The sequence below is a fragment of the Lissotriton helveticus genome, chromosome 2_1 (genome assembly GCF_964261635.1).
Source record: "Lissotriton helveticus chromosome 2_1, aLisHel1.1, whole genome shotgun sequence".
In the NCBI taxonomy this organism is placed as follows: domain Eukaryota; kingdom Metazoa; phylum Chordata; class Amphibia; order Caudata; family Salamandridae; genus Lissotriton; species Lissotriton helveticus.
Window position 1 is genome coordinate 1,757,770,457 of NC_136059.1, and position 19,290 is coordinate 1,757,789,746.

The following is a 19,290-nucleotide window of genomic DNA, read 5'->3' on the forward strand; positions in this document are numbered from 1 at the left end:
GGCTGGGTAATGAATAGTTAATTGAGAATTAAGTACAAATTGTGCTCATGCCCAAAAGTTTGTCAACCTTTTTAGGTCTCGCCTGAGGCAACACATGCGCTGCTCTGGCGAGACATTTAGTAGCGTCTTTTCGAAGTGCTGCCAAAGCGGCTAGCAGTCACGAGCACCTGCGCGAGCGCCACGCTCCGCCTCTCCATGCTTTAGCGCGCCATCGCAATCACTTTCGCTTTCACCGCGATCGCAATGACTTCCGCTTTCACGGCAGCACTCCCTCCTCATCAGCTTCTCTTATTACAAGCGTCTTGCGGCCAATGCTTGTTTCAATTAGCACAGGGTCTGTCCGCTTCAGATGTGCAGCGATAAAGAGTGCGCTAATTCCCCCATTCTTTCCTTGCTATTAATTGCCATGGGCCCGTCATTGCAGGGTATTGTTTGCAGGCAAGCCTTCCTTGAAGTGCCTGCGCCCCTGCCTGCTCGCACTGCTCTGTGGTTCCCACATGCACCTAAACCACTGATGCCAGTGAAAAGGAAGCAAGAAGTGGGAGGGTCTCACCACAGGCTGACTCTTAGAACTGCTCTGGGGTTGTCATCACGGGCCCCGTTTATTTATCACAGTAATTCGGCAACTGGACGCCGCAACAATGATAAATGGAATCCATGGGATGTGTTTTGAAATATGATATTGTTCAGCAAGGTTGTCATGCTAATCTTTTAATAGTGCAGAGAGGCTAAATTCGCACATAAGGCGCTACATCAGCGAGCAGTACACACCAGTCTAGCTGGCCGGAGGTCTATCAGTTTGAATATGTTGCTAGAGTTACCGGTCCCCGTTTACTTATGAATTGCATTCAATGTGTTAACTGTATTGAGCCCAGGTAACATTCCGGCATTTTTGAATATTTTTCTCGCTTCCCGTGCCCTGTTACTGCACAGAAACGTGCAATAACACTAAATTGAAGAAAGCTCATTTTTACGACTGACATGACCATAATTTTGTTTTCATGTAACCCCAGTGCCCGTTAACCTCATCGCTGCTTGAGAGTTTCCTCTGTTGTGCTGGACAGCAATAAAAACGGGTGTGGTCATGACGAGCTCAGCTCGTCATAAGCACACGAGCACTGTGCTGCATGTCGAACTGAGCTCGTGATGAGCATGGAAGGGGCTAATGACCCATAAATAAGGCTCTGACAACCCAGGTGACGCATGCCTCGATTCCGGGTGGCTCGGTTTCCACAACGTGCCTTCCGTGGAATTTTCAAAGACAGGTCATCTTTTTGCCTGACTGGTGTAAGCCGACCTGCTCCCTTCTGTTGTGTGAAGGGGCGCCTTGTTTGTGTGATTGTAGCTGCTGGGGCACTCGGTGCAGGAGGGAACTTCAACAAGCATTGGCATAGACAATAGGTCTCGCATTTGGGGCCTTATAAGTGTTTAACCATGCAACACTTAATGTTGTTGCACCAAAGATATAGTGCTGCATAACTAAATACTTATACAGTCCCAAAAGCGAGACCTATTGGCTATGCCAATGCTTGTTTTTCTTTGAAAGAGCTCATAGGACCCCAATCCCTCCCAACCACTACCAGAGGATCTCCCAAGTGCAGTGACTGTGCGATTTCTAATTTACTTTGACTGAGTTCCCATCCTCAAAGAAGTAAGGTGGTCAGGTCAACTGTATACAAACGGCATCATTTAGCGTTTGGCAGAATGGAATACCGCCAGTAATATGCCAACTGTCTTCTGCAATGATTATTGATCTATTACTAAACCTTCATGTTTTCTAACTTATATCTTAAATGGCCTAATTATGCTAGTTGGCGTATTGACAATTTTTATTATTAGTTTGGGGCCCTGAATAATAGCTGTTGAGCTTTTTGGTTATGTGATTTTGTTTTGCAGGTTATTAGGAGTACTAGGGCCACATGCATAAAGCTTTTTTGAGGTCGCAAACGGCCAAGTACGCAGAATCAGACCATTTGGGACTACAAAAATGCTTGTTTTGATGTTCAAACACCAAACTGCAATTCTACAGAATCGCAATTTGTGTTTGCTATTTGGTATTTGAAAGGGGCATGTGTAGGGCATCCCTCCCAAATACCGAATCTTAGTGGTATGTATTAATGTATTGCTAACACAATGCAGTTGTAAAACATTAATATTTTACCAACATCTCGAAGAAGGTAGTAACCATTCGCAAATGGGAGGGTGTCACCATAGGACCCTTTCTCCTATGAGAAGGTTAAAAAATATATTTTTTACAAGCTGGACCATTTCCTACTCTTAAAATATGTATTAACATTTTATTCTTTGTTTTTGAAACGCCTCCCATTTGCCTATTCGGACAACGGGCTGTGTTTAGAAAAAAGATTGCTTTATTTAAAAGCAATCACAGACATGGTAGTCTGCAGACTGCAGCAAGCTACCATTGCTTGTGTTGGCTATCATTCCTAATGGTTCGCAAACTGCGACCTACTTCATTATTATTCATGAGGTAGATTGCTTTGTGACCAACTAGGAATAGCTATTTTAAAAATAAAAGTTTGATACATGGTAGTCTGCAGACACCAGCAAGCTACCATTGCTTGTGTTGGCTATAATTTCTAATGGTTCGCAAACTGCGACCTACTTCATTATTATTCATGAGGTAGATTGCTTTGTGACCAACTAGGAATAGCTATTTTAAAAATAAAAGTTTGATACATTAGGAATAGCAATTTCCTTATTGTGAATTGCAAAACATTTACATTGGGAAATCACTATCTCCAATGTTAGTACATCTGGCCCCTAGCTATTGTGATTTTTACATATTTCTGGGTTGGATAGTTAAAGCTCGTTATGTCTGTTTAGGCATCGTCATCAATGTGTTGGAATTGTAGGAATTGAATGCTTTAGGATTATTTTGACTGATGTAGGAGTTTTCTCTGGTTTGGCAAATGGATTCGTTGAAATCCAAGATCTCAAGATATATTCAAAGTGTTGAACTTGTCAGCTTGGTGAAGGGGTGCATTGTGAGATGCCATATTCACACCACAATAGGGAATTTCTCTCCCTCCTCACCTGGACACCAGTCCCACTTCTCCTCCTCTGAACTCCTCGAATGGAAACATTACAAATCTGGCTCCCTGCGTCCAACCTCTCCCCTCTCCTAATCCCAGGGACCCCACAGGCCCTCCCCTCTCTATCCCTGATAATCTGAACCCTCCCTCACATACTTCCCCTACCACCTACACAGACCCTGTTGCCCCGACCCTTACTTCCCACCTGTCTAACATCATTTCCAATCCAGTGGTCTTTCTCCCCCCTTCTTCCACTGCACACTCCCCTTCCGCTGTCGCACTCCCACATACACAGCCTGCCTCCACTGCTAATCTCTCTGACAATGCCCGGAACTCTGACGTCCTTCCTAGAATTTCTCTCCCTCCTCACTTGGACACTAGTCCCACTTCTCCTCCTCTGAACTCCTCGAATGGAAACATTACAAATCCGGCTCCCTGCGTACAACCTCTCCCCTCTCCTAATCCCAGGGACTCCATCCATTCCCTGACCCCTGTTCAATCTCCCTCCATAGACCCAAGTCATTCTCGCCCCCTGCCTAAAACCTTAAACTTTTTCAGCTCAATAGCACAGCACCTGAACAGAATGGAGATGAAAATTAACTTCCTTGCTGCTGATTTCCTTCACTTACAACAAGACCTCCTTTACAGGACCAAGCCACCGTGCTCCCTCCCCCCGGGTAGTTTTACCCCTACCCCACTCATTACACCTCCCATGGCCCCACAGAGCACCCCTCGACCCCCCAGTCCATCAGCGAGTCAGGCACTTAGACCCAATTGGGAAAGCCAGCCCTTTGCGGTACCGAAACCAGATGAGATCAATGACTCTTACCTCGCTTCGAACCAGAAGTCTGCCCCTTTCCACGTCCCTGTTATTATCGGCACTAACAGAATCCCTAATACTATCCACTCGCCTAGACCTCCTGCTCAATACTCCTCTATCCACCTAATTCCCCCTATCATCGAGGCTCCCCGTCCTCTCTCTTGCATGCTCCTAAACTGCAGATCAGCAGTACAACAAGCCACAGACATTGCTGAAGCTCTACTCGCTGAAGAAATTGACATCGCTTTCCTCACAGAATCCTGGCTCAATGTCCACTGAACCCTCATTCTTGAAATTCCCACCCCTCCAGGGTAAAACATCATCAGACAAGACAGGCTGATCTAAACTGGGGGGACTAGCCATCATTCACAAAGCTGGAGTACAGATTACCAAACTCAAACCTGCACAATACCTATTGTTTGAATACCTGGATGTCGAACTCACTACCAAGGGCACCTCACCCATCAAATTCCACACCATCTACCATCCGCCTGGAGAACGTACCCTTTTCCCCGAAGAACTAACAGACCTAATAACACGGTTCTCCTTGACAGACACTAAAGACGTGTTCCTGGGTGACCTAAATATCCACTGGAACGACCTAGAAGACTCCACTGTCCTGAACCTATCCAACCTACTGGAAATACATAACCTCAAACAACTCTGCAATAAACCAACTCACATCAAAGGTGCAACACTAGATGCGATCATTACCAACAACGAACTGGTCCCTCTGAGAGCGATTTCTCCCATTGACTGGTCCGACCACCACTTCATTCTGTTCAGGATTGACACACTTGTCAGCAACTAACCTATTTGTGATGTCAAACCAAAACTCTTGACTCATCGAAAAAATCCCTTTACCCGAGCTTGAATCCAAGATTCATCCCCATCTTCAACTCCATCCCTCATCATGGATGGCTGATGACCTCACTACACACTTTAACTCAAAAAATGACAGCGGTTTTAGACCAAGAAGCTCCACTCAAACTCAAACAACTGAGGCGAACCAAATCTAAACCCTGGTTTAACGTGGAGCTGAATGATGAAAGGCGTCATCTCAGACAAACGGAAAGGTCTTGGAAACTAAACCCCTCGACCATACACCTAACGCAACTTAGATCTGCTCGGCAGGCATACAAAAAACAAATTTTTAGTGAAAAGGCGTATTTTTTCCGCAACCAACCAGATCTGGCGAAAAACAGACCGAGAGAACTCTTCAGCATTGTCAAAAGCCAAACAAACTGCACTCCCTCTCAAGAAATCAAAGCCACCAATTAGCGATGTGAAGAAATTGCCACCTTCTTCACTAATAAAGTCTCTAAAATTGATCAATCCTTCATACAAACCGCTAACCCTCCTTCCCTCTTAACCTGCCCCCCTTCAACTACCCTTGACCACGCAGAAAGAGTTCTGAATAAGGACAATCAGACCTGCCTCCAGCTAAAAAACAATGCGCATTGTTCAGACTTTGAGCTTATGTCGGAAATATAATTTCTAATCTAAAACCTTCCTCCCACACCATGGACCCCCCTCCAATCTACAATTATAAAAGAACTCAACCATACCATTTCCCGTTTCTGGACAAAAATCATCAACGCCTCTCTCACCTCAGGCTGTGTCCCAGACTCCCTTCAACTAGGACAAATCACACCCATTCTCAAGAAACCTGGGCCGACCCTAATGATCTTAACAACCTCAGACCTATCTCAAACCTCCCTTTCCTTACAAAAACATTGGAAAACTCAAAAGACCTTCTATAGCTTTATAATACATAGTTCCTAGATAGGAAGGGTGTTTCAAATAGGCACTTTTATCACCTGTTTGCACTATCATTGTAATATGATTCCTCCTTTTGTATTTTATGGAATTGTAACCATGCTGACCGTATTATTCTTAATCATATGTATGCTTATGTTGATTAAAATACTGCGCTTGAGATCACGTCGTTAAAATAAACATTTTAACCTTACCGTGTCTCTATTATACTCCTGTTGTGGACTGGTATGAATGTATAACAAAAGAGTGTTCTCACTTCCCACCATGCCTGAGATGGTCCTAAGTCGCATGTTCTAGGTTGTCTAATCATTGGTTTCTTTGCTATAGGACGAAGTGCTAATGTGACACTGATTGCTAGCTGGTTGGGGTTTCTAGGTACTGACGTTAGTTTCTGGTACACCACAATTCACTAATGTCCTAGGTCTCTGTGCACAGTTCTGTGTATGAGCAGAAATCCCTACAACATGGCGCCGTCAACGAGTGTGGTCTTATTGTGAGACACTTGAGTAGTGCTTATATCAGTCTACGACCCCCTCACTATTGTTTCCGGTTGACAATAGTGACGGATAAAACCTACCTATAGTTACATAGGTTACTTCAAGCTTGATAATTTAAAACGGTTTTCTGTTGAATTACTACCCAGTTGTGCCTTATTATATTGCATTGTACTTCTCTATTACTGTTTCGATATGGCAGCGGTTGATATCCCAGCACACAGTTGTGTGGCTGTACGGAATCACTTGCAGGAATACCCCGTTTCTTTAGAGGCACAGGCAGTGTTTTTGTTGTTTCAGCTGACGCAGCCTACCCGTTTGAGTTGTGTTACTCATGGGTCACATTTCCCGCGGAGGATGCCAATTCTGGTGTTTTTCACACTTACATCCCCGCTGATGCTCCTACAGTGTACGCTCCATATCGGACGGTAGAAATTCCGATTTCTGTTTGGCAGCATGCCGTTTGGTTTAGTGGCGCCCTCCCACACGTTATTACAGCGGTCAGACAAGGACCATTGTCCATTCCAGGCGCTACTTGGCCTATGTTGGCTGCTTACACCCCGCATCCTCAGGTGGGTGCTTTGACAGCCCAACAACTGCGACCTCTATATGCCTCTTTGGTAGCAGTTATTAGGGGTCTGGTTCACTACATTACTCGCAACCTCCCGGGTGGGGCCCTGGGTGGTGCGGCGCATCCAGTTGGCAGTAGCGGACTCAAACTTAATCTCGTCATGGTTGATGCGGTAATGGGCAAGCGCCCCCAGGATAACGAAGAAATGCCTTTTTAGCTTGCCGAAAAATTTGACCAACTGGAAGCAGTGTTCCCAAATACTAGTCCTGTTTAGAAACACAGGAGTCTCACCGTGAGTTTGCAGAAGGACTTAGTGCCTGGCGTAACTGAGTGTACAACTTGGGGGGTGATTTTTTGCGACAGTCTATACTAGTTGCTTTGGCACCCCGTCAATGACTGTTTTGCCCACTGTGATCAAGCGTGTTCAGGATGAGCATGGACCAGAGGCAGCAGTGGAGTTGGGAATGCGACTCGTGAGAGCGTTTGATATGGTACGCGATCTCGTCCTTGCAAATGTCAAGGGGGATGAGGTAAGTTTCCAGGTCTCTAATGCTCTGTGCGAGGTCCCCGACGCCGACAAACCCCGTCAGTTGCCAACATTTTTTACGGAGGCTTATAAGACCTTGGGCCATAATAGTTTAGGTGTTAAGCCTTTCGCGAAAAAAGAAAAGCAACAGCAAACTCAGCAAGGGTCATCTGATAAAGATGACTGCCCAAACGTTCTGAAACAAAACTGAAGTAAGAACAAAAAACAGGGAAAGCAGCAGCAGTAGAAACTTCCCCTACACCTGTCCCTGTTGAGCGTAAATATGATTTGCGCGACCGCAGTACTATTAAGTCGCCTGATAGGTTTCAGGTTCCTGAACAACGTTCTCTTCGCTCTTTGCAGGAAACATCGGTAACAGCCACCGGTGGAGGAGGCGGCCGTAGAGGTCAAGGTGCCCAACAAAGCCGTGAGCAGACTCGTAAGGCTGATGGAAAAGGAAAGAAGGACGAGTCACAGCATCAAAGGCCCCAGTTTCAGAAGGAGAAAGTTGCTTCTGTAACAGCGAGATATGCCACAGATAGTGAGAACGCAGCTTCGGAATCTGACATGGGCTCTGACCCTACTGGACAGCGCGGCGGAGATTACCATTGTTCGAAAGGCACTGCGTCCACTACTGAAGGTGACAGTGACTGACACCTTCGTCGTAGTGGAAACAGCTGACACTAGAGTGGCTCCCCCTGACAGACTTTATGAAATTGTCCTTGTAATTAAAAGGTGACATAGAAGTACCATAAAAGGGTTTTTGGGGAAAAATCTAGCGACTACTTATGATATTTTGTTGGCGGAGGTCGACTGGCCCCCACCTTTTGTCTCCGCTCCATAAGGGGAGGAGGTGATCCTCCCCGCTTTGGCGCACACTGTGCTGAAGGAGCAGGCACTGCAATTTGCAGAAGATTGGGCTAAGGTGCTTGCGCCGGCGTTGTACCGTACTCATTGTGGATGGGAGAAATTATCCCCTCGACATGAGATCCCTTTGCGGTCCATGCCACAGCTACAACCCCAATACCCAATACGGCATGAGACTAAAGCCTTTGTGGCCGAAATCCTTGAACAATTGGAATATCAAGGTGTAATTGAAACGTCTGTGTCTCCGATGAATAACCCACTTTTTACTGTGACCAAGCCAGATGGCTCATACCGTTTGGTATTGGATTACTGCCACTTAAACTCACATTGTCGTATGTGTGCGGTGCAGAATACTCACAGCTCTGCTCTTGTGGATAGTCTTGTGCGTAAAAGGTTCAAAACCACGCTTAACATTTCCAATGGCTTTTTTGCCCGTAACTTGTCCTCCCTCAGTAGTCAATGGACGAGTTTTACCTGTGGTGGCAAACAACACCAGTTCCTTCGATTGGCCATGGGCTACAAGAACAGTCAACGGGTTTGTGCTGCCCGAATAGTCTCTTTGCTTGAGATTTATCTCACAGACGACGAATTATGGCCGCATCTGTGCCAAGTTGACCGCATCATTTGCCGTTTTGCAGACTTTGGCTATAAATTTAACTTTGCGAAATCGCATATTGCAAAGTACACAGTGTTGTTCCTGGGTTATGAGCTCAACAATGAAGGTAGAGGCTTGGCTCCTCACTTCTTACAGAAATGCGCGCTTTTGCGTGTTCCCACAACTCTGAAAAAGCTACAATCCTTACTAGGCTTTTTGAATTTCAGACGTACATACATTCCGGAATATGCCCAGTGTATCAAGGCGCTCTATGCATTGATATAACCTACTTTTTTCAAATTGTGTTGGCTGCCAGAACATTCAGCCATCTTGCAATCTTTGCAGGCTGACCTACTTGAATCTAAGTTCTTGTCGACTCGTAATAACCACACCAACCTGGTGATAAGAATCGTACCAAGGGTGGTGGGTTTCACGTACCTCACTTTTACCTCACTTTTAATGAGGCAGACACAGTCCCTATTGCTTACAAGTCACACCTGTACACTTCGGCCGAGTTGCGGTTTTCTACTGTGGAAAAAGTTTTGAAAGCAGTGCAAATGGCGATTCTTAAGGAACGTGCACTGTCGCAGGGAAAACGCATTGTGCTTGTTAATCTGTATCCTGCCTTGGAGGCAGTGACGAAGGCCAGTGTGCCTCATTCCAAGGCTTTGCACCCTCGGTGGATACAAGGGGCTACATCCTTGACATCCCCGGATGTAACATTCATTTTTAATTCCTCTTTGCAGACTCAAGAGTTTTTGCAGTATGAGTTTGTTCATCCTGCTCCTCTGATTATGCGCCCACTTGAGGATTTTCGTTGTATCATTTACACTGATGGGAGTGCGCAAGCTGCTACAGGTTCTAGACACGCGTATTCCGCCGCCTGTGCAATTGTGGTTGGTACAATGGTGGATGGTGAATTCAAGTCCGATGTCGTGCATACACAGACATTAGGGGACTGTACCGCCCAGTTGGCAGAACTACGTGCTCTGATGCTTGCGTTGGAGTAAGTGGGCCCCAGTGTGACTACTCTTATTGTGAGTGATTCTTACTACTGTGTACAGTCTTTCAATGACAATCTACCCTTTTGGACTCAAAATGATTATCGTGACTCCAAGGGTTACACAATCCATACTAATATTATAGAGACAGCCCAAACCTTTGAGGCGGGTAATCTCAGTAACAACAGCACCAATCACAACACCCAATACAGCGTTGGAAAGGGCAGTTGCAGCAGAAGGACATAGGCTATGCAGACGGCCACCATATACATTTAAAAGGTAAAAGAACCATGCCAGCAAAGTAGTCCCTTATGGGCGTGTCTGCGTTCTGCTGTGGGCTTGTGCTGGGGGGCGTGACAAACGCTGGGGGCGTGTACTACGTTCCGCCCTCCATGCCATGTGAGTCGTAATTGCACCACATCAAGGGGCACGCTGGGGGCGTGACATGCTGGGGCCGTGACAAACGCTGTGGGCGTGTGTCCGCGCTGTGTGCGTGTGTCCGCCCTTCATGCCATGTGAAGCACCAATTACGCAATTGTGTCGCATCAAGGGGCACGCTGGGGGCATGACAAAAGCTAGGGGCGTGTGCTACGTTCCGCACTTCATGCCATCTGGGTCGTACATTAATCAGACCGTCTGCTGTAGCCGTGTGCTGGGGGCGTCATAAAGGCGTTCACCTCGAAACGTGGTAAGAAACCATTCGCAAGACTCCCTTGGGGGACTGCCCGTTGTCTCACACATACTGGGGGTGCCGAATGCAGTGTGTGCCTTTGCCTGGGTGCGTCTGAAAGGGTCGAACGCAGTGTGTGGCTTGGCCTGTGTGCGTCTAAAAAGCACTCGGGCTGAAGAGCGTCGGTGTGGGTCATAAAAAAATAAGAACAGCGGGAAACAATCATTCAAGACTCACACAATTCTAATTGTTAGACGGTCGCAGCCTCTCATGCGCGCTGTAACTGAACTATCACATTAAACAAAATTACACGCCGACGCGCGTTTCGCCCTTTGCGGGCTTCCTCAAGGCAGATTTCCAATATGCTCAGCACTGTATATTTCAACGCTTGTCACACTAAACCACTCTTAAAAAGTGAGCTTCACCCAACCGTATGTTCCAATCTATCCAAACACCAGTAATAGTAGCAGTAGTCCTCATGTATTTATCTATCAGGAGCCAAGATAATTTCCATCATAGACGCCGTGAGCTTCTCCGACATAAATTTCAGCAACAGTGTTCCCTCTGTTGCTGAAATTTATGTCGGAGAAGCTCACGGCTGAGCAATTTGGAAATCTGCCTTGACGGAGCCCGCAAAGGGTGAAACGCGCATCGGCTGTAAAGCACTTTTAAAAGAAATAAAATTCCAATTTTGTCTACACAACGTGACTCCCTTGGATTGAGAAGGAGTGTCTGGGCAAGAATTCAAATTGAGAAATGGTGCTGAAGGCACAGGATAATAGTGACTTGATATGATGTGCGCTGGTGTTTTTGTTTTCTATGGATGTGACATTCTGTAACACCGTTGGTGGGCAGACGGTCTATGGTTAATGCTTGAGGTGGATAAGCATTTGACATCAAGGCTGCACTCAATAGTTGGATTACATATATAAATATATTGCGTTGTTTTTGCATAGGAAAGAGACAAAGTTTGATGTGCAGATCGGATATAGCAAATCCGCCTTTTTGTGATGTTCATGTTAAATGATTTTGCGAAAGGCCCTGCGGGTGACAGATCGAAAAGATGGATATATGCTGCTTACAATGAGGTTTGGAAACTGTCTCAAATTGAAGCTGCTTCTAGGCTTAGAGCTATTGATCAGGCCAATTTAGAAAAAAGTGCTTGCCATTGTAGATAATAGCATTAACACCCTTTCCTCCTGAATTTACACTCTAGACAATAGTGTGTCATCTGTGGTTCATATTGTACAAGAAGATTTTGCAGTGTTGTATCATGGGCAAAATCAAATGCGTTCTGTTATGCAGTTTGCCTGGACTTTGCAAACGTTAAAGAATGGTCGCGTTGCATGGGATTACATGAACACAAGCTTGTTATTTCTGCCTTTTAATTTGACCATGAAACAGCAATTTATGTCAATGAAGAATGCCACGTTTTCCCTGTTGCATATTGAAAAGTTAGAATATTTGCCTTTTTCTGTAGCAGAAGCCAGTTCGGCAGTTTGGCTTATACACGGGGTTAATAACTTTACCCTTCTCTCTTTTCAAATTCGAGGCTTGCATGAAACACTATGCTAAAGGTCGAGCATATCTTTGAGGGATGGTAAAGAAGTTTTTTTGAATGGAGAAGATTGCATCACTACACCAGATCATTCAATAACATGCAGAAATCTTCAATTGCACGGCTCATTTAATGTGCTTGCACCAAATTTGGCGTGTGTTTTAAAAGGCACTCCAGTTCCGGCCATTACACCGACATTCACATTGCTTGCTAATGGTAGTTATTTATTATTAAATAATGAAGAGTGTTGTGGGATGCACGCCGGTATTGCTTATATCGTTACCATTTCCCAGCGTGTAACTTGCTGCAAGAATGTGTTGTTCCCTCCTCTGCATGGCAGGCTTGATGTTTCTATCTGGCCCTCGATTCCGACCTTGAAAGCAGAGTTCAACAAGATGAACAGAATAAGGACTCTTTTGTCCCAGAAAGAAGTTCCACTTAAATCTGCGCGTGAGACATTCGTCCTTCACGTTGCAAATATTCGTACTGAGGTTAATGCCTTATTAAACACGGACTTGACCTTGCACTTCGGTGCTTTGATCCACACAATCTTAAATGCCTCGTCGACTACTGGCCTGGCACATTTTTTTAAAGTAGTATGCTCTGGCCTTGTAACCTCAGTACAAGACTATATTTGGTGTGATCCCTGCATTTTTTTATTCAATTTTTTTCGAGTGTCTTTGGAGGTTTCCCCTTGCTTCTGGCTTTGGGCGCCGGCATTGTGCTATTATTTTGTTTATTACAAAATGGATGCACAGTTTGTGCCCCACGACGTACAGACCCGGCTGCTCCACCTGCGTGACCGGATGCTAGAATACTATGGAGCGCTGCCTTTGGCGACTCTAAGTGTGGCGTATGGATTATCCTTCCGGTTCTCTTTTTTCACTTGCATGCAACCTGTTTTCCATTGGCTGGATTGTGATTTTGATTGGGCCCTGGATTTGTGTCTCCTGATCTGGATTTTAATCTACTAATGAGTCCCTTAGTTGCTCGTGTTCTAGTACCGGGATTATGGCCTGCGCAGCAGCACATGGGGTTCTAGGCAAATGGAACATTTGGACTGCGGCCAATGACTTTCTGGATCGCAGTTATCTTGAAATAAGCCTGAGTTGTCCTCTGATGATGCTAGAGGCTCCGGCAATCGAGGAAAATGTATGTTCTTTCCCTTTGCTTAATTGGATGGCTGAAATGTTAATGGATGAAAACAATGACTTCTTGTTGGAAGCAGTTGCAACATTTGGTGCTTACTGAACTATGGATTCTTTTCTTGCTTCATGGACACGTGCTGAACTTGTGAATATTTTTAATTTTTGTCTTGATTTTTCAATACATATTTGAGGTCTTTTCACACACCATGGCCACGTGTGTTTGTATTTACTGATTTGGATTTTTTGAATTTCCATTTCCAAATTTCAAGTTTGGTAACATTTCTGAACTTGGTTCGGTCTCTTTCGAACTTGAACTCTGCGTTCTATGATGTTTGCGCTGAGTGCTGTGTGTTCCCCGAACATGGGGGGTGTAGTGTGGTTTATGGGCCTCTTTCTGTGTGCATGTTAAGTTGGCATGGCTTATTAGGAGTTTAAACGCCAATTTCCCTTTTGCTGCTTTTTGCACTCGACACTGCTGAGCTGTTTTTGCAGAATTAGCTTTCACGAAGGTCTATACATGAGAAAAGGTTTGTTTTTTGACATCTCTGGACATACTTGTGCCCCCAGTCTGTACAGTGAGTGCTGAGCCGCCAAGGTTATCATAACTTGCGAGCCAGTTTATCGGCGTGTCTGTGTAACACATTCTAGACACAACAATTTGGCAGCTGCAAGCCGAGTAGGATTCTGGCGCCTTTATCATAGTACACTTGCCAGAATTGAACACACTTGGAAGATTCCAAGCATGCAGAGAGACTAACCGATCCTGATGTAATTTAATTTACACTTACTGAGCGGACAGGTAAATGGGGTCCCCCTAAGAAAACTCAAGAGACCTTCTATAGTTTTATAATACATAGGGGTATATTATCAACAACTAGCGATAATTTTTGTCTCTAACTTGTTTAGAGACAAACATTATCGCCGCACATCGGCGATTTTTATCGCAGATAAACCTTGCTATTAGCAAGGTTTATCGCAAATGCGATAAAAAACGCCCGCAATGCATGAATATCGCTGAAAAGTCAGCGATATTCATGCATTATCGAGCAAATGCTCTTAGCCATGTTATCCACCTCCCATTGGATAACATGGCTAAGAACTGCTCAGGGCAGGTGTTAGCTTTTGGAGATATTCGCCCTTAGCGCAAATATCTCCAAAAGTTGGTAATAGGAGATAGCGATGTTAGCGACTGTTTCCAGTCGCTAACATCTTGGCACGCCCACTTTGCATATCATTAGTGATAAATATCACTGACATGCAAAGTGGGGCCCATGATGGTCGCTATCTCCTATTAGCTGTCGCTAACTGGTGTCAGCGACAGCTTGGTAATAGGGAGATCATTTTATCTCCGCTTTCTTGGCTTATAAAGCCAAAAAAGCGGAGATAAAACCCCTTGATAATATACCCCATAGTTCCTAGATAGGGAGGGTGTTTCAAATAGGCGCTTTTATCGCCTGTTTGCACTATCATTGTAATATGATTCCTCCTTTTGTATTTTATGGAATTGTAACCATGCTGACCTTATTATTCTTTTTTTTTTGTTTCTTTTTATTTGAAAAATATAAACAGGCAAGGCAGAAAAATTGTCATACAAAGCACCAGTTCAAACGAGGAAGGAAAAGACATTACAACAAAATCAACAATCAATATAAGGAAAGGGGGGGGGGGGACATGGGCCGACTCAATACACACATAATGAAATAGCCAGAATGTGGGGTCAGGGGGAGAGTGGGACATCAGTGTTATCTACTACAGGCGGTGTACATATATCACCACGATAACTATTCCATGTTCCCCACACCCTTTCCGGGGACGGCCCCGGGCCAAATACACAGTTTTTTCCCTGAACATACACCAGTCCATGTTTTCCTTCCATACTTCAACTGCAGGAGGCCTCTGGGACCCCCACAACTGAGCAATGTCTCGCTTGGCAATCATGGCCCCCAGGGTCGCCCACTGAGTCTGGGCAGCATTATAATCCGTGGGTTCCCAGACATTTAACAAGCAGCGCTTGGCTTCCGGCAGGAGAGCAACACCCGTCACTTCCTTCATTACCTCATGCACCCCGTTCCAGAAATCAGCGACTTCAGGACATTCCCAAATAATATGGAGAAATGTCCCCACCTGCCCACACCCCCGCTTACATAGGCCCTCCTCAGAAAAGCCCATTCATGTGGAGGATCTTAAGTTGTACCAGTCGGAGTCGAGCTGGAATCGCGACCTCCTTGGGAGAGAAGATCGCAGACTGCCAGTCCTCGTCATCTAATTCGAGACCGTCACGGGTCCACAAGTCCTGGAGATGCAGTAGGAGGTCCAACCTATCGTTGATTCATTTTTTATAGACAAGGGAGATAGTACTATCAGGCACATGACCATCCAACAATCTATCTTCTAGCGGGGACGACTCCGGAATTACGCCCCCCACTGGGAAAACAGACATCAAGGCGTGGCGAACTTGAACATAGCGGAAGTACTCTGTGTCACCCAATTCAAACTCAGTTTTTAACAACTCAAACGATTTCACCTGACCCTTGACCCAGAGGTCTCCCACCTTACTAATACCAATGAGGTCCCACTTATCGAAACCCTTGGTTTTCCACAATTTGCCAAGCTTATCCAAACCAAAAAGCGGGGTCGCTAGAGTCAAGCGGTCTTCGCATCCCATAGAACAAGTTGCATCCTGCCACATACGTACTGCCGTCTTAGTAGGCCCCGACAAAGCCCTAACCATCGATTTCGAATACAGCGCCCTATAGTAATCACCCCCAGGCAACAGCCATCTATCCATAGCAAAAGCAGGGTTCAACTCGGGACCATATATACCATGATTAATGGCACCCAATTGAGACGCCCAATAATAACGTTTGATATCAGGGAGAGCAATACCCCCGTCATACCACGGGAGCGGCAGTTTGGCGAGTGCAATACGGGGTCTACCGTCCCATATCAACTTCCTTTGAAGACCCTCAACTGTACGGAAATAGCTAGCAGGAACTATATCAAGAGTGTTCTGGAGGGCATAAAGAAAACGAGGCAGAGACATCATTTTAAAGAGGGCCGCACGACCAAGCGGCGAAAGCGGAAGCTTACGCCAACCCGCGACGTCCTGCTTCAATCTAGTCAAGGGAGGGAGAAGATTCTGTTCATACCGAGTTGCGGGGTCCAATGAAACATAGATACCGAGGTATTTAAACCCTGATTGTGTCACCTGAATGGGACAGTTACGTGGCAGAAGAGGGACATCACCAGAAAGAACATATAGGTAGGATTTCGTCCAATTAATAATCAGGCCCGAGTTTCTACCAAAAGAGGTCAAAACATCACACAAGACCATCAATGACTTCCTGGGCGAGGTCAGATACAGTAAAATGTCATCTGCATAAAGCGAGATGCGATCTTCAAACTCAGGGGACCATTGAATACCCTTCATCGAGGGCTCCCACCGGATCCACGCAGCAAGGGGCTCGAGAGCCAAGGCAAACAGGAGCGGCGACAAGGGACAACCCTGACGAGTAACTCTCTCGAGACTAAATGGAATACACACGACTATTCACGACTATTTGCGCAAGGGGGTCCTCATAGAGAAGCCGCACCCAGCCAATAAAACCGGATCCAAACCCGAACTTAGCCAATGCGGCCCTCAAGTATGGCCATTCCACTGTATCGAAAGCCATCGTGGCATCCAACGATGCCAAGATGGCCGGCTCACGCAACGTCGCGGCCCTCGCGAGAACGCCGTGCAGACGCCTAAGATTCAGGGCGGTGTTTCTATGCGGGATGAAACCGGATTGATCCGGATGTATCAACCCGCTAATAACGGTGATCAATCGGTTAGCCAGTAATTTTGCAAGGATCTTAGGTTCGGCATTCAAAAGAGATATCGGTCGATACGATGCACACCTATCTCTTGGTTTCCCATCTTTATGAATCACCACAATGGTAGCAAGACGCTGATCACGGGGGAGAGAACCACACTCACGTGACTCCAAAAACATATCCTTTAAATAGGGAGCCATCCTGTCAGGCCGCAACTTGTAAAGTTCAATAGGCAAACCGTTGGGACCCATAGCTTTCCCTGGACGCAGGGAGCGAATCGTAAGAGCCACCTCATCCGCGGTTATTGTAGCATCCATTTGTTCCCTGTCAACATCAGAGAGACGCGGTAAAGCAATATCACGCAACAATAGGTGTGAGTCCTCCTCCGGCCTACCCGACACGGAGGAGTACACTGTCTGGAAGTGATCCGCAAAACACTGAACAATCTCTTCAGGGTCGGTGACCCGATCACCACTCGCCGTCTCGATCACAGGCACCACACGATTAGCTCTGTCTTTCTTATCCAGCCATGCTATCAGTTTGCCTGCTTTATCTCCCATATCATATAGATGTCCCTGCTGTTCTCTACTCATGGCCTTAGCTGAGTCAGTAACCAACGCCCTGTATTCTAATTGTTTTAGTCGCAGAACATGTGTCTTAGCACGGGTAACCTCCCGCTCCAAGCCTAGCTCTAAGTCCGCTATCTCCGTCTCAATCTTAACCACCTCCTCATCCCTCCGTTTCTTAACGCCCGCGATTAACGACAGGGCCTGGCCCCTAAGAACAGTCTTGAAAGCCTCCCAAAGCGACACCACAGACGAAACAGAACCCTCGTTTTCCAGAAAAAATTGGTCAAGAGATTTTACCAGGTCAGCACGAGTTTTAGGGTTCCAGAGATACCAGGGATTAATCGGGGCTACCCGTCCCTCAGTCCCGGAATTCAACTCTATTCGAAGCCATAGCGGAGAGTGATCGGAAATTCCCCGAGCCAAATGCTTAACCTCAGTAATAAAGAGTGCCTGTGCAGCAGGCACCAAAACATAATCAATCCGTGAAAGGCTACCGTGAGCTCCCGAATGAAACGTGTACTGCCGCTGAGCGGGGTGTAACAACCTCCAGCAATCTACCAGGCCCAGAGTGTCAATGAAATCGTGGAGCCAATTCTGTGCCCCCTTAAGATCCCTAGGTGGATGTCGATCAACCATACCAGAAACCACAGCGTTAAAGTCGCCACCTAATAGCAGTGACCCCTCGGGGAGAGCAAGGATAACCCGCCCCAAGTCCGCAAAAGTAGTTGACTGCAGACCAGGGGGGGGCATACACAGAAACCAGGGAAAGGGTCCGGCCCTCCCTCCTACCCGTAAGAGCGACATAGCGCCCTCTATCATCGAGGACAGTGGCGTTAATCTCCAGTGGGAGAGAATTCTTAACAAGGATACCAACCCCTTGGGGGAGGAGCCAAGCTCGCGAGCGTAATGGTCGCCTTGTAGCTCGGCTCCGTCAGCCCTCTGGCCTAACTCGCATATCCTGCTGCATATCCTGCCCAGAGACGCCATATTTTCGAAGAAATAGAAACGCAACATTTCGTTCTTACTCACCGTTTGAACTGGGGGCTCCGGCGTGCTGCGGTTCCGAAGTTGTGCCCCCCGAGGGGACCCGGGCCTTCGTGGTGCTGAGACCGGGGCCTCGCCTATTGGATCCGGCCTGGCGTTGTGGTGACCGTCGGCCCCGGCCGAGAGAGACTGAGCCACTGGCGAGAGCCGTTGTGTGAACATCCCGGTGACCCTGATCCGGGCCTGCCTTGGCGGCCGTGAGGCTGGTGCGGTGCTCCGTGGATTGATCGTGTGAAGGGGTCCCCCCGCCGCTGCTCCGTCCATCGACCCTGGACCCTCGCGCTCGGGCTCTGTCTGTGAGGAGCGCCAGCGATAATACGGGCGGCCCCCCGCCTTGGGCGGCTCTCCTTTCTGCACCAAGGCAGCCATTGCTGGGACCCCCTGGATATCTGTAAAGGCCCGCATCTGTGAACTGTCCCGGGAGTCGCGGAGGGGGGTGAAGAGGCTGAACTTACAAAATGGCTGCCGACGACTTGGGCTGTGGATTTCCTCGTGATGGCGGTCTTGGGTTGCTGGACTGCACGGGGACATGCACATGTGTGCACGAGCCTACGATTGGAGACGTTCTTGATGCCCTGCGATCCTGGCACGCGGCCTTGGCCCCCGATGCTCCTGGAGACTCGTTGCGGTCCGCCGCCATCTTGGGTGGACGCTTCTTCATGGTCCCCTCTTGTCTCAGTGATGCCACTGCCTCGCCCCCCTCGGTCGCTACGAGGGGTGCTGCCGCTGTTCATCGACGGGTCTGCAGGCCGGTGGCTTTGGAACCTCCTGCTCTTCGA

General features: G+C 46.9%; 1 protein-coding gene across 3 annotated transcripts in view; it reads right to left on the reverse strand.

Annotated features, from left to right (window-relative positions):
- Window positions 1–19,290, reverse strand: part of CAAP1 (caspase activity and apoptosis inhibitor 1) — a 247,472-nt gene that overhangs the window by 203,727 nt on the left and 24,455 nt on the right. The window lies entirely within an intron of this gene.